Below are 17,990 nucleotides of genomic sequence, written 5' to 3'. Positions count from 1 at the left end.
TTTAGGTTTAGAAAGAGAATTAATATATCCTTTTAACATGACATGTGTCTCCTTAATGTTTTGGTGAATATTTGAGATACCATCACCATGTTTTGAATGAAACTGATAATATGTTCTTGACCTCAGTCCTTTCTCGTAGATTAATTAAAAATGACCTAAAAACCCTGAAATCTTCTTCCCAAAACTAGTCATTTTAGATGTTTAGATAAGATGACGAGGATCACATTGAGGTCATTTTTCAGTAGTGTATATAAGAGAATATAGAGATTGAAAACATAAGGGGCCATGTGTCACATAAAGAAGAGGGTTTCTCAAAAAAATTGACGCGGACAGCTGCTTCAAAGTTGTCTTAACAAATTCATTGTACTAAGCCAACCATGAAAAGAAGAAATCCAACTGTCGAGATAAGAGATGTATCACAAGAATATTCAATTATCTCTAAGATTTATCTTGACCGATGGATTTAAGATTTATACGGTTAGGATTGTGAATCCATGTGTCTATGGACTCCAAAACCCCGAGGGGTTTGGCTCAATGACAATTTCGGATAGATAAGCGGTTAATGCCCATAGGTCGTGAGTTCGATACTCAGTTTGAGCATTAATTCCTCAGGGCCCCCCTCGCTTACCTAATGTGTGTGATGTGTGGCCGTTGCACGTACCCCGGGACTAATCCTTGGACAAGACCAGGGTCCATGGATTGGGCAAAGCTCAGATACAGGTCCAATCCGCTGTCTTCAAGGATACCCGGTTATTACAAGGAAAAAAGAAAAAAAGAAAAAGGTCGTCTATGGACTCTAATATATATGTTGTACAAGTAAAAGAAGAAGCATTTAATCATGGGTCAAGATCCCTTGACTCCTAAGAATGATTCATGAAAAAAACACATGATTCCAATCCTTCAAATGCAAAATCCAATGGTTGAGATTTATCATCGGGATAAGTATCTCCAAGATTTGTATTATCAAGATACTCATAAATCTCAACCATTGGATTTTGTGTTTAAAAAGTTGGGTTCTTACGAATCAAGGGATCCCTACGTACCCTTTAATCATATTCATATGAATGTCACCTTAAGATTTGCATGAGGCAAGAAAAAATCATAAGCATGGCCGGCAAAATAGAAGTTCAGGTCTAAGGCGAAAATTTGAAATGAGGGACTTTTCTTATCTTTAATATATTATATAAATAGTATTAATTAAATTTTTATATAATGATAAAAAAAATTATTTAAAATCCCTCTTCTCCTTTTTGAGATTCAAAAATGGATCTTATGAATTTTTTTTTTTTTTTAACTTCCACGATGCAGACTTCCATCATGGATTTTGAACCTTAGGATTCTATTTACTTCTACCTTCAAACCTCAGAGTCCAGATAATATTTGTGTGGAAGTACAAAATGATATAATTCTTTGTAGAAAAATCTAGGGTTTTGTACAATGGTTTAGCAAATATAGAAAATAATGGACTGAAAATAAGGTTGAATAGATAGAAATTAATTTACCATAAAAGTTGAAGAACTTGGAGATGAATGATTTTGGGTAGAAAATAATATAGAATTTTAAGTAGAATAATTTAGGGGTTTGTGTGCGCTTAGAACCATCGCTCAGTTGGCAAAACAACTTTGAGGTCTTGGGTTCAAGTCCACCTTACCCATCAAAAGAAAAAAATCTAGAGTTTTCTATAAAAATGTTAATGTTAACTTGAAAATGAGAATTGAAGATAAGATTATGTAGATTCAAAAATTACATAGTAAGGATTGAAGAGTTTGAAGACGATCAATTTTGGATAATAAAATCAGGGGATTGGACTTCAAGTTGAGGACAAGGGTATTTAGGGTGTGCTCTATTAGTCTATTATGAAGATTGAAGTCAAGGAGGTATATGCAAAACGTATGAGACTTTTCTTCAAAATAAGAGAAAGTGGAGTAGAAGTGCAGACTCGTTTCAGGTAGTTTGAGCCCCCACTCTACATGTAAAATATTGTGGCATCCAAAAACATGATCTGATGCCACATGGATGTAGAGGACAAAATTTAAGAACTTTGAAAAATAACATTTCAAAACAAAGTTATTTTTCATTGTTGAATTTTAATTTTAACTTTGGTATTTCCATAGCCGTCTATGTTCAACACCTTGGATGAAGTTCAAAAAAAAAAAAAAAAAATATATATATATATAGGGAGGCGTTCAGCAACAAACATTTTGGCAAAACATTTTTCAAAACATGGTTTAGAAGTCTTGGAATGGGCTGATTTTTGGTGAGGATGTTCTCTACGGTGAGGAGATCATCCTCACCAAAAATCAGCCCATTCCAAAACTTCTAGCCCCAGTTTACAAGTTGAAAAATCGTGGACCGTCCATTTTTTGTAAACCAGTTTTGATGGGGTTAGAAGTTTTGGAATGGGCTGATTTTTGGTGATGATGATCTCCTCACCATAGAGATCATCCTCACCAAAAATCAACTCATTCCAAAACCTCTAACCCACGTTTTGAAAAATGTTTGCCAAAATGTTTGTCAAAATGTTTGTTGCTAAACATTTCCCATATATATATATATATATATATATATTTTTTTTTTTTTTTTTTTTTTAATATGAGTTTTTCCATGAAATCTAGAAGTATGTGGTGTTGGATTGCCAATGTGATAATCCATGTGGGCCCAATGATCATTAATAAGGAAAGTATTTTTCTAAACATAATCTAATGAGGTCATTTTGGTGAAAAACGAAGAAAATTGCAACATATGGTTGGTTAGTTTTCAAAGTTGGGAAAATTCTTATCTATTATGCAATCTTCAAAAATCCTCTATTTAATATTTTAAATTACAAATAAGTTCTTTGATACATGTGCATTTGTACATCCCACCTTCTATTTTTAAAGAGATTTTTGTTTTTGTTTTTTTCCCCTTTTTTTGGGAAACTTCAACCAGATTTTGTGGAGATTTATAAAGTTTTTTTTTTAAGGGGTCCTTAATCTTGAGTGGGGCCTTAGACAACTGCCTAACTTGCCTTGTGCATGAACTGGCCTTGATTGCAAGCAAAAGGGATATGGCAAGAGTAGGAATTAGGCGGAAAACTAGGCAGTGATAAATTTGGGGGTCCATCTCAAAATCAATTGGCAATGATTGGAGAGGCCCATAAAGTTATTAGGAGAGAGACAAGGCAATTTATGTCCGATGTGAGACTAAACTCAACACACCCCCACATGCGTGAGTCGAACTGGGCTAAAGCATGTGGGGATATGAACTGGATGACGTGGAGAGAAAAAAAAGCCCACTTTGATACCATGATAAATTTGGGGGTCCATCTCAAAACTAATTGGCAATGAATGGAGAGGCCCAAGAGTTTATAAAGAGAGAGACAAGGCAACTTGTGTCCAATGTGGGACTATACTCAACAGGTTGGAGAGTAGACCTAGGCTCAATTCAACCCGAGCATTGAGCCTAAACTCCTTAACCAAAGCTCATTTTGAGCTTTAAGCTTCTAAACTTGGTTGAGCTTGGGTTCGTTGAGTTAGGTAGTTTTTGACAGGTTGGGCTAATTGAACAAGTCTAATTTTATTTTGATTAGCAAAGAAATTTTATATCTCAAATAAAAAATACAATTAATTTAAATAAAAAATTTATATCTTAAACAATAAATAGTAAACACATATACTTAATATGTTGCCAGAACCCTCAACCCAAATTAAGGTCGGGTTGAATTATTCTTACCTTGGTTCAACTCATGTTCTACATAAGAGGGCTCAATCAATTGACCAGATTGAGTTCGGGCCAACCCGCCTAACTTGCAGCCCTAATAGGAATAGTAATTTCGTAGGTGGGATGATCTCTAATTAAGAAATTACCCAATCTTGCCAAGGAAGTAGACATAAACATTTGTGACTAGATAATGGCAACTCCTCAAAATGTCAAATGCCCTTTGGGAAACAATTGTTATGATCATTCATAAGCATTTAAAAAAAATCCAAAGAGCAAACAACAATGCATACCTTTATATATGATCATGGAATTGACATGAGGAGAGGCATGTCAAAAAAAAATTGCCAAATTACGGTAAAGAAAATGTAAACTTTATAAATAGAAAGGTGATTGTTAATTTAAGAGACTTTGGAACCTATTTTAAGCATCAGAGTCTATAAAAAAAAATTGCATTCACACAGGAATTATTGGACATGTCAACTTGATGTATCCCATTTGAGTGGATTTTAGAACATCACTGACATTCATGCCTGGCCACTTGGAAAAACTGGTACCTAAAGTGTCATTTTCACGTGAGAGAAGTGGCATGAAATTTTATGGGGTTTTAGACATCAGTTTTTATAAAACAGTTGTCTAAGGTCTTTAAAGAGAACATTTTTTCAAAAATCCTCTAATTCTTTAGACATCTGTTTTTCCAATGATCTATAAAGTCTGACATAAAAAGAATGGCCCACGCGATATCTTATTATGCGTTTTGACATCTCTTTTTGAACAGTTCACATATTTTGACAAGTAATGCTTTATTGGACATGTCAACTTGATGTATCCCATTTGAATGAATTCTAGAACATCATTGATGTTCATATCAGGTGTCCCGATACTGTAGAAGAAAATTTTCAAAATCTGACCTGAATTATCGAAATTGATCAGACCGCCATGTTAGGTTTCCCTCCTCATTATGAGGTGGATCCCACACGTATTTGCGTTGAAAGAAAACTCTCGCCAACATTTCTCACATTGGAAGACTGGGTATGATGGTGGGTTAGGTGAAAGACTTAAATGTTTGCCTTTATCTCTCCCTTTCTCTCTTCAATGTCTGAAGTAAAGAATGTTTTGGTTGCATGTCTTCCTCATCACATTCAAAACCAGTCCCTTTTATAAGCATTCTTCATCAAGTTCAACTCTTATCCATTTTAATTCATTTTCGAAGTTGTGAAGATAATATTTATTTCATAAACTCAAGGTGTTTATTAGCATTCAAAAATAAATAAATAAATAAATTTTGGTGGACCGACTCGCTTTCAAGTAAAAGTATAGGGTAAACTACCATTTCGTGCACTAAATAAAGAAAATTTTCAATTTTGATATTTTAACTCCCAAAAGATGTTTTCTAGCGAGTTTGTCACTTTTATAATCATGATCTCGCTAATAAAACACCAAAGATCTCACCATTAAAAATATCAAGGGTATTTGATTTTAATATTATCTGCCATATTGTTAGTAATTTATTAATGAGATCATTGATTGTAAAAGTCACTTTAAATCACTATCTAAAAATTGGAAAATTGGATAGAAAAAATTGACGGGTCAAGACCCACGAATTTTAGAAATTGAATTTTGATGATCTAGGACCGTCGAAATTCTTGATGTTCCCAGATTTGACGGTTTAGAGCTATCGAATTTCTCCTAACCTTCATGAATTTGACAGTTTCAACCTGTCATAAAAAAAAATTGACAATGAAACATTTGACGCCAATTCGACCTCTTGATCCGTCGAATTTTATGAAGTTTGACAACTCATGACCGTCAAATTTGAATTTTTTTCACATTGTGAATTGCCTACGATCGCACTGGTAATTTGTCAATGAGATCATTGATTATAAAAGTGACGATCTCACTGGAAAACATGTTTTGGGAATTAAAATGAACAGTGCAATGGATCGGGAATTTAAAAATATATTACTAATAGAAAGATCGATTCGATAACATTCCTTTGCGACATTAAAATAATTCAAGCATTGCTTGGAGAAATGTCATGATGGGTCCAAGTACCTGAAACCCTTGAACTGTGCTTACATAAAATCAACTTTGATATGAAAGTGCATTCTACTAGACTAATTTTCAAAAGGTGATTAGAGGATCGATAGGAAATTAAACATTCATGAACTCTCCCCATCATGTGGGTTTAAATCAATTTTCATAGTTGAAAATTTGTCAAATATCTCGCCCACCTTGGGTAGGCATGCACTTCTCATGGTTGGTTGCTTTGGGCTAGATCAAGTTTGGTCTCCTGCCAATAGTCAAATTCTTGGGGACCAACGAACCACCTCATGACATGTGTGTATGTTTGGGATCTCGCATTGTGTTAATTGATGTATCTCACATTGCTATTTATATACAAATAATATTTGATGAAATAGAAATTATTACTTTTTTTGAGGTGGGTCATGCACTAAGCAAATTGAGATTGGAATTAATAATGACATTTGAATAAGAAACTTTCATCTGTTTGATTAGTACACTTTAAATGGGTTTAATAGATAAAAAATATTATCTTTAATTTTTTCAAAATTTCACTAATTAAAGAACTATCCTAATAGGGTTTTTTATGATTCAAAAACCAATATGTTTAGGTTTACATGGATAAAAGGAGAGAGACAGGTTTGTACACATGGAATAGCCTAGTCAAAGACAAATTAAGGGCTGAACCATTATATGAGATATTTAAAGAGGAAATTACCAAAAACACTATTTATTTTCCCAGTTCACTAGATCAATAGTTTTTTATTTTTTATTTTTTTATTCATGAAAACAATCATATATCTGATTTTGTAATTATCTTTTACGAAAATGGTTATCTGATGTACAGTCGTTGTTTGGACCATTTGATGAATTTACCTTTGTTCACTTGAGTTCATTGTAGATTCATAGGAGGGATAAACAACATATGTGAATATTATCATAAATATTTTTTTTTTTTTAAATTGGCTCATTCAATAATTTTTTTTTAAAATTAGGTTGTTTTGTAAAACACCCATATTTAAATCAATAGATTTAAAGATGATGATGAGGAAAGGATGAGGACATAAGCACCAAAGAGCACCGACTAGACTTTGTCTTAAGTTGTCTGTCTTCAATTGGTTTTGGGAGAACTTTAGACCAATTGATCGATTTATTTGTGGGATTAAGGAAGAGATAAGAAAGATGTGGAGACCATTTTTATCCCCACTTGAGATCGAGACACGTGTCCTTGAAGAATATTAGATATTTATTGGAAGGAGTCCTGATAATATGGGTACCTAAGTTTGGGAGTCATAGATTTGTGCATCTCGGGATACACAATTTCCTCGGGATACACTTATATGGGTACCTAAGTGCAATCGTATGTCTTGAGGCACATAGATCTACAATTCCAAAACTTGTCACGTTAGGGAGTTGATTGAGTATGCCACCTGGCAAGTCATATTTTCATGACTCTTATTGGAAGTACTGAGCTCGATCTATGTGGTCTTCACAAAAGCGTTACGGTGGACAAAGGTATGTTGTATATGCCAACCAAGGTAGTGAGAAAATGCTCAATCCACCCTATGTCAAGATGGGATTTTCGAGGTGAGAAAAGTCAGTACCGACAGGATTTTACAAACTATGCACCCTGATAAATGTAACCACCCCGTAAACCATGATCTCGGATCTCCAAACAAGCTCGGTCAGACTAGATCAAGGTATTTACAAGCAGGCCCCAACAATGTGGTAGCTCGGCCTATGGAGAAGCTCAGCTCAAGGTCGTTTAACATAATAGGATAAGAAATTTAAAGCGATTTGAACACTTTCTTGTATCAAATCAGAGTATTTAATGTGATATCTTGAATTACTTATCGTAATAGAGATTGGATATGATATTTTCTAACTAACCTATCTCTAAATAGTAAAATCATACAAATTCAGTATTTATTACATTGAGACACTACTAATCCAACTCAAGTATCAACATTAATAAGGTGTGAGCATAGTCCCCAAGGGCAAAGTCAACAACCCCCATCTTACTCATTAGTCAATTAGTTTATCTAGACCAATCGTGTGGATTAACTCTCACCTTATGCAGCTTACCATTCATTTTCTTCTCTGAATTACTTGTTTCTTTTCTTATTGATATTGAGTTAAGCTTTGGAAGACCTTTGATAGGCACTGCATCAAGGCCTCAACCTTATTTTCTTCTCTCTTCCAACTGTCAAAGTTGTAACTAGAGACCAATAATGTTAACCCCCATCAGGAGAAAAAGATCGTCAAATCATGATAAAGCCCTTCATCAAAAGATTGTTATTATCCCAAGGAGTGAAAGCCCCAAAAAAACTAGGGTTGCATATTGGATTGGGTAAATCTGAGAATCGAACCAATCCGAAGCCTTTTGGATTTGATTGGTTCGGATTGAGCATGGTTTGGTTCAGGTGCGGATTGTATATAAAAAAATTCGATTGATTTCGTTCGCTTTCGGATTAGGGGTATAATAGAACCGAACCAATCAGAGAACTTAACTAATCCGACGTAACCCTTTCTTAGTTTCGTATTATCTATTTCTCTCTCTTAACTGTGTTAGTATATTACGAAAAGGTAACTCATCAAAGTCTTCAATTTCATCTCCTCTTTTTTTTCTAATAAAAACTCATAAAAAAATGTACAAAAATCTCTCTCTCAACTCTTAAATGGATCAACCCATTCATGGAAAAACTTTTTCAAAGAGTTTGATTTCTTTTTTTTTATGAGAAACTTTATACCGTGTTTGTTAGATGAAATATACTATATGAACCTAGACTTGGATTCGTTAATCTACCATTTATAGGTTAATTTTCTTACTAATCCATCCAAAATACCAATTTTAAAATTGTAACTTTTTTTTTAGTCTCATTGAACTTCCTATAATTTTTAATTTATATAGATTTCAGTCAAAATTTAATCATAAAATCATTTTCATTTTAAAAATAGGAATTATTTATGATATGATCCAAAGGGTTCCTCTTTTAAAAGAAAAAATACTAATTTTTTTATAGGAGAACCGAGAACCGATCCGAACCAAGGTTGGTTTGGATTGGTTCGGTTCTATAGGGTAATTGGATTGGTTTGGTTCCAAATATGTAGAACCGATCATGTTTGGTTTGATTCCAATTTTGTCAAAATCCGAACCATGTGCACCCCTAAAAAAACTTCCACAAAAGATAAGATTGAGAATATTAATTAACCTAGTAAAATTGTGCAAGCAAAGCAAATATGACTATGGAGTTTGAAAATTCCTTGATTTTTTATGTTGATCATATTGGAGAAATCTTAATTTAAGTGGTACTATGGATATATTTTGTTTTTCTTTTCTTTATTTTTTTTTTTATAAAAATAAAAATAAGAAGCAAAAGTTTATTATAAGATAGACTGATTTACCAAGACATGAACTAAAAATTGTGAAATTCCCATTTCAGCGCTTTATTCATTTTAATTCCAAAACAGTAAATCTACCGTTTTTGGAATTAAAACATTTTGCCTCAAATGGGAAAAAATTAATTGTTTTATAAAACAGTAAATATCTTTTCTACTTTTCTAAAATAGTAAAAAAAAGTCCCATCTTATGAATATTTTAATTCTGACAAAAAAAAAAAAAGGTAGATTTACCGTTTTCAAAATCAAAATGATTAATATACTGAAATGAAAATTTCACCAACTGGGGTTGGGCTTGATGGTAAGACTGGGTGTGCTCCCCAGGTCTTATCTTCGAATCCCCTTCCCACCACCTTGTGTGGCACTTAGTGGGTTTGGGTTCGTCCCCTTAAAACTCGTATGGGGTTGGTCATGCGGGGCCCCCAAGGGAGATAGTCTGTCACGCTTACTTGAGAGTGTTGATGGGATACTCCCTCGGTTACACAAAAAAAAAATGAAAATTTTCACCATTATTTCTACCTTTTAGGAAATTTTTACTATCATTTTTATGAGAGCTTCCATTAATACACTTTTACTTATAACACAACAATCAATATGTAATAACTAGCGTGCACACGATTCGATTTGGTTCGGGTTGGGGCCAAAATTGGAATCGAATCAAACTTGATGGGTTATACAAAGTCTTAATCGGAATCGAACTGACTATCCCCTAGAACCAACTAACCTTAATTCGTTTCAGTTCAATTCTTCGATCTTCTAAACATAGATATCTAGACACCAATTATCAAATCTTACAATTAAAAAACCTACAATCATCAATGATACACAACAAAGAGAACGACATTGACAATATAATATTAATATCTCAATTATTTACTTAATAAAGGGATTTTTTTCAAAATTTAAACTCATTATATGATTAGGGCCATGTCATTTGGACCAATCAAATTAGTTACTAAATTTGTTAGAATGTAGAAAGCAAACAATGAGAGCTCTTTTTTGTCATATTTAACTTTATTTGTTAAATAAATAAATGTGTGTGTGTAATGAATTTGATTCAGTTCTTGGCTTGGTTCCGTTATAAGATTTTTTGTATCGAAAATCGAACCAAATCAATTGATTTTTCAAAATTTTAAATCAGAATTGAACGAATGAGTTAAAAAAACCGAATCAAACCAATCTGAAATGCCTTGGTTTGGTTTAGTTTGACCCGATCCAATGTGCCCCCCTAGTAATAACTATTTAATTTCAAAAGGATTGGTGTGTTGTAAGTAAAAGTTGGTGTGCCAATAGAATTTCTCATTTTTATTAATACTATCATAATTCATAGTTTAAAAAAAGGAGGAGGGGTGATTTAGACGTGCCCGCCCTCCTCGTTTTGATCAATATTTGAGATAGCATGTGTTTTCAAAATGATTATATGTCCCCTTGACCTTAGAGAACTCTAAAGGCTAATAAAACATGACTTAAAGTGCCGTGATCTTTAAACCTCTAGCCAAAATCCCTTGATTTTTCTCCCCTAAATCCGTCATCTTCATCTCTTTGACCGTTTTGTTGAGTATATCAAATATTCATCAAAATGAAAGAAAAAAAAGACTACAACATAGAAAAATCTTATCTAGAGTAGGTGAAGGAATCGTGGTTTTTATAATTCAAAACAACATAGAATAGTATGTGATCTTCAATATGTCTTCAAGAAATTGCAAGGGACACCACGCAAGTGGGAGGTGCTACTCTCCAAAATATTAAATCCAACTTGACTTTATTATTTTATCTGGAAGAAGCATTAAGAAACACTTCTCATTTATTAATTTTGAATCTTCTCAGCCATGTAATTGCATCTCTGGCTTTGCCTTTGACTGAAGTTAACCCAACCCTCAACTACTTATTTTAATTACAAGAAAAAAAATTACTACTTGTAATAATAAATACTTCTAATAAATGCACTAGCAACCCAAGTCCTATAGACCTCCCTGAATTGTCTATGATAGCTTCTGGTTCTAAGTGCATTGGTATGCAAATCAAATAAAAAAAGGTGGGATCTCACAATGGTACAATTGATAGTATTAAGTATCATATATAATTTGTATAAAGATTTCTCAGAATCATGGGCTCTTGTTGATGTACATTAATTTTGTTGTTTAAATATATATATATATATATAGATATATATCAAATTTTTTATAAATAGATCACATTGATGTATTAATAAATCTATTGAAAGAAATTTCTTTAACTTAAAAAAATTATTTGATGTGAATTTTGTCAATCATACTCACTCTTATCTCATTTTGATAGCAAATTCAACATTTTTATCATGAAATACTTGAAATAAGATTACAAATTATTTAATAGATGTATAAGTGGTGAGGAAAAAATTGAGGATTGATTAACATAACACTTTACTCCATTACAGGTTTGATAAACTAATTAGAATGAGACTTTTCTTTTGGAGAAGGGCTTTTAGGGTTGATATAATCTAGACACTTTTCTTATGCGAGCTTGGCCTTAATTGACTAATGATGAAGCTTTATTTTAAGGAAAACCTTTAGATTTGATCTTCTTTAAGGTTTAGAATCCAAATGTTGTTACGTCACAGAGTTTTGCTTCTTATCTAGGGGAGGGTTTGTAAACTTCTTCTCTGAAGAGGTACATCTCAAGTCTTCTAATTAAGAGGAGATGGTTTCGAACCTCCTAATGGCCTAGGCTTTGGTATATATTTATATGTGTGAACCTAAGTTGGAAGGAACTTTTTAATTATACTATTAACTTAATTGGCTTTAATTAATTAATCTAAAAGTCGAATCGATCTCATTCCACTTTTACAATTTTAGGGATTGTTGTTGGATCCCACCTATTTCTTTGGGTCTTGGACCCATGGCCAGGCTATTTGTCATTGGCCTGATATATTTGATGGGTTTATTAACAAAATTATAGGCCTTATTAAGTGTATAGAAGAAGTACCAGATACTAATCAATCACTTGGACATGTTCTGACTATGATTTTCATCTATGAAAATTCAATCCAAAATAATAGGAATCCATTCCAACTTGATGGGGCACTTCTAGATGCATGGGGCCCATTCATGACTTTTAACGATTTTCTTATGATTTCGTTTCTTTGACAAGTTCTATCGTCTTATCACTTATAGACGTAACTAATGGTGGTGTTCGTTACACTAACTTAAACTTTTGGCGGTCTTAATAAATCATTAAATCCTTACTATTAAAATTAGAGAAGGCCGAGTAGACGATTGTTGACATCAAAATTTTCTTTCAAAACTGCACGAATAATACATGTAAACCACGATATAGTTAATTTGCTTAAATTAATCAATATTATATGGATGACACAAGGGCCGAAAGTTTATTTGTTGGAAATATAAAAATACCCCTTTAATCTTCAATATTACGTGGGTTGGCACATGCAACCTATTAATTATATATAAAGATTTAAAACTTAAAAGTGATTACAACATAGAACATGTTTTATTATTGAAAAAATATGTCATCTTTTCTTCCTCTAGAAATTGCACTGAAGTGGCCAACCAGAATAACCATGCAAGTGGGTGGTCCAAATTGACTATTCTTTAGTCTGGTACAAGACTTTGAGAAACACTCAGCTTGTTTTTATTTTATTTATTTATTTTGAATCTTCTGTTGTATATCTGGCTTGGCCTTTGACTGAAGTTAACCCAACTCTTTAACTTCTAATTTTAATTAAAAGAAAAAAAAATTACCACTTGTAATAATAAATATTTTTAATAAATCCTCTAACAATCTAGTTCTTAAATATTGTCTACAATATGTTCTGGTACAGTTGACCATTCTCAAGATCTCAGGTAAATTATTTATTATTTATTTTTTATATTTTTACAATGTCAATGGATTTGGAGTATTTAGTCCTAAGTTTCAAATACAAAATTAAATATGTGAGAAATGAAAGTATCTTTTATAATTAGATTAAATACTCTCTAAAATCATGGGTTCTTGGTGATGCACATTTTGTAATTTGTTAAGAAATATTTTATTTTATTACGATAGACAAATTATATGGAGTGGACTAATTGATCTAATGAAATATTTTTGTAATTTAAGGTAGATTTCAATCAATAGTACTCACATTTCATTCATTATAATTGTAGATTTCACATCTTTACCTCAAGATTTATGAAACATGATAATAAATTATTTGACTATTATAAATAGTGATAATGATGATCATTTACATTCAGTCAACTGAGTGCTCTCTTTTAATTAACAATCAAATCTTGGAAAAAAAATGAAGAGGGTAGATTAATAGAACTTTTTCATTAAAAAACGATTGATCTTGATCGGCTAAGAATGAGACATTATTTCTAGAGAAGGGCATAATCTTCCGTTGTGACTTTTTCTTCTCTCCCTACTTGAGCTTGATCGATCAAACATGTGATGTGCTACTTCCAGGGAATGGCTTTTAGGCTTAACATTCTCTAGAGATTTTTCCTTTTTTTAGACTTGAGTTTGATTGATCGATAATGGGATTTTTCTTCCGAAGAACATAGTTATTCTTAACCTTCTCTAGATGTTGAAATCCAAATATTGTGCTGCAAATAATTTACTTATTCTTTTGTGTCCAACATCATTGGATAATTTAATTACTCTTTTCATATTTTGCAAGGAGGGTTTATAAATAAGGCCAAATTTGAAGCCAAGTCAATGAGTTTTAAATTAGGCTAAGAGCAACTTTCCTTTTGATAATCTTCCAAAGATAAAAGCTTTCTCACAATGTGAAAAAGTCCATATTCGACGGCTAAGGCCATCAAATTCCATAAAATTCAATAAATCAATGCATCATATATATATATATTGACAGATCAAAATTGTCAAATTAAATGGGAGAAAATTTGACGGCTCTAAATTGTTGAATTTGGGGAACATCAAAATTTCAATGACCTTATACCGTTGAAATTTGATTTCTAAAATTCTTGGGCCTTGGTCCGTTGAATTTTTCAATTTTCACATTGTGTCTTTTTTATACTTTCTCAGCTACAATCAAGTGGTGGAATTCATTTTCCCACATAATTCGTATTCCCTTGAAAACGTATTCATTACAATCAAACTCACCCTAAGTTGAAAAATCAAGGTTTAGAGGGAGTTGTTTCAACTTTAGGGGTGTAGTATGTAATTTGTAAATGGCTTTTGAGTCTGTCTTGTAAAATACTTACTTTTATCGTTACACTAACCAACATTATTAATGCTGTAGACACCCCAATTTGATCGAACAAGACTGAAAGCTCAATCAAATCTAGTGAGGAAAGATGACTCGAGAGAGTTTTGATCAATAGTAACTTCATGTTGTTAACTAATAAAATATGAAATGTAAAGATTTAAGTGACATGTATGACTTTATGATCAAAACAAATGATATGAGTTAGAAAATATGTTAAGTACCTTAGAAAATGACGGGAAAATATGAACTTTTAGACACTTAGCAGTTAAATCTTCATTTTAGTTGAAAGGATTTTCTTTTATCATATTTCAAAGCTTCCTTAATTTCTTTAACATGAAATGAAGAAATAGCTTGGTCTCTAAACAGTCCACTTACAAACAAGAACTTAAATGTTTCCCCTCCGTTCTTCATTTGAGTCCTTCCCCACTTAGGGATCATGTAAACTTTAAAAATAAAATAATAATCCCATATTGTTACAAAATTCTCTTTTCTTCTTTTATCGATCAAATATTAATTTAAGTCTATTTAGTGTCATGGTTCACATGGTAAAATGGTAGAAACTCTTGATTAAGGTTAAAGATTAAGCCCGGGACATTAAGCTAGTCAATCCTCAGTAGTGTTTTTTTTTTTTTTTTTAAATTCAAATTTCAATATTAGATAATATACTAACTATCTTATATGTATGAGAGATTTATCGAACAGACCTATATGTTGCAATTTTATTATAAGAACTCCCTTACTTTATCAAGTTGGTTACCGAACAAAACCTTACTTAATGAATCAGACTAGCATGACTTACTTGGTAAGATTTCAAATCGGTCTTTGGGCCCACATGAATTATCCCAATTCACAGACTTCTAGATTTCATGAAACAACTCAGATAAAGAAAAACAATCATTAAAAAAAGTTCCATTTTGATCTTGATCCTTGGTGTGGAAAATAGATGGCTACGAAACTCTTAAATTTAAAACTAAAATTCAATGATGAAAATTATCTTTTATTTTCAGTTTTTTTTCAAAGTTCTTAGAATTTCATCCTCTATAACCCTGTGGTATCAGACCATGTTTTTAGATATCAAAAATTGATACGATTAAATCCACTCCAAGGTTTGTTGAGTAACAAATTATCCTCATCAATTTAAATATTATGACGTGGATTCCCACTCCAAGGTTTGTTGGATAACAAACTTCATAAAGTAAGATTCATTAAGTAATAAACTTCATGAAGTAAAGTTCTCTTGGAGTTGTCAGAACTCCTAGGGAGTTTATGTAATAAAAATGCAACAATTGGGTCTGCCATGTAAATATCTCTCTCTCTCTCTCTCTCTCTCTCTCTCTCTCTCTCTCTCTATATATATATATATATATATATATATATATATATATATATATATTAAAATGTTCGGCACCCTACTATTTGCACTAAATGTTTTGTCCTACATGGGTTAGAAGTTTTGGACTGAGTAAATTTTTGGTGAGGATGATCATCTCATCCTTTCAAAACTTCTAATCTCATGTTTACAAATTGAAGAATCGTGGACAATTCATTTTTGTAAACCACTTTTTATGGGGTTAGAAATTTTGGAATGGGCTGATTTTTGATGAGGATGATCTCCCCACAAAAAATCAACCAATTCCAAAACCTCTAACCCATGTAGGATAAAACGTAAGATAAATAGTAGGGTGTCGAACATGTCTCATATATATATATATATATATATATATATATATATATATATATATATATATATATATATATATATATATATATATGGGTTAAAAGTTTCGGATTGAGCTGATTTTTTGTGATGATGATCTTCTCATCATAGTGACCATCCTCGCAAAAAATTAGCTCAATCCAAAATCTCAAACCCATATTTTGAAAAACCATTGTTTTTACATATGTTTTTACACATGTCCCATGAACCACCCCCTAGATATATATATATATATATAAAAGGACTCCCTAGCCCAACCCTTTATATATATGGGAGCGGTTCAACAGCCTTAAAGTATGCCAAACATTTTTCAAAACATGGGTTAAAAGTTTTGGAATGAGCTGATTTTTTGGTAAGGATGATCTCTATGATGAGGAGATCATCCTTACCAAAAATCAACCTATTCCAAAAAATTTAACCCTATCAAAATTGATTTACAAAAATTGGACGGTCTACGATTCTTCAATTTGTAAATTAGGGTTAGAAATTTCAAAATGAGCTGATTTTTGGAGAGGATGATCTCCTCATCATAGAGATCATCCTCACAAACAATCAGCTCATTCCAAAGCTTCTAACCCATGTTTTGAAAAATATTTGACAAATTTTAGGACTGTGCAACCGCTCCCTATATATATATATATATATATATATAAAAGGACTCCCTATCCAAACCCTATCTTTGCAAGCTCAAGATCAAAATCCTAAATCCTTTTTCACAAGAGTGGATTTGATTGATGGGCCAACAATTTCAATTGATTGTCCTAAACTCACCCGATTCACAACCAATGAGTATTCCATGTGAATTGTCCTTCAAAGTTCACATTGACTAGCTTGCCAGTGATCTGATATGAAATTATCAAACTTGACCAAGTCAACTACGTTTGTTTTTGTTTTTTTGATAAAATAATTAAATTTTTAATGAATTTTAAATCATACATTTGTTTAGATTAAATCATTAAATATTTGACATTTCTTAATGGATCATTACCACTACAAGGTAACTAACTGGAACAATGGGCGTTAGACACTAACATAAAACTTTGACAATTCTTACTAGATATATATATTTTTAAATTAAATTAAAGGGCTTGAAAAGTCAAATACAACAAAAAACATCATATCAAGTTAGGTGAAGAAACCATTTTTTTTTTTTTTCCAATTATTAAACAACGTAGAATAATATGTGATCTTCAGAAATTGCAGTGACGTGTCCATCCAGAATCCCCATACAAGTGGGTGGTCCTGTTCTATAAAACATTAAAACTATCTTGACTTATCTTCTAATCTGCTAGAAGACTTTGACTTATTTTTATTTATCTATTTATTTTGAATTTTCTCTCTCATCCAACTGCATCTCTGGCTTTTCCTTTGAGTGAAGCTACCCCACTCTTAAACTAATAATTTTAATTATATAAAAATAAAAAATACAAGTTGTAATAATAAATACTTTTTAATAAACCCATTAGTGATCTATGTCTTAGGGACACTAGCAATGATCTATAAGCTTTATAACCTAATTCACGCAAATTGGAACCGAAAATGATAGGATGAGTCTATATTCATTTTTGTTGGAATCGATTAGCGTCAGGTCTTTAAGAACTGAATTGATTGGTAACCAAAACTGACAAGAATCGAGAATTAGAACCATTTGAGGAGAAATTTTTTACAATTATTATCGGATTCCATCAATTTGGTAAGAATTTTGATAATATAACACCCTCATCACAGAACCATAGATCATTTGCCTCAGGATACACAAGAAAAAGATTTATTATTATATGTATCCCAAGGCAAAGGATTTATGGTTCTGTAATGGGGGCATAGGGGGCGTCAGAAAATCATTACACATTTGATAATTGAAAATAGAACCAATAAAATTTAAAGGTTCTACTTTTGAACAAACCCTAGTTCCACTAGGTATACTGGTATCAAAATCAAATC

Source organism: Akebia trifoliata, chromosome 9 (genome assembly GCF_017979445.1).
Source record: "Akebia trifoliata isolate Shusen 1 chromosome 9, ASM1797944v1, whole genome shotgun sequence".
NCBI lineage: Eukaryota > Viridiplantae > Streptophyta > Magnoliopsida > Ranunculales > Lardizabalaceae > Akebia > Akebia trifoliata.
Note: the sequence above shows the minus strand (reverse complement) of the source record.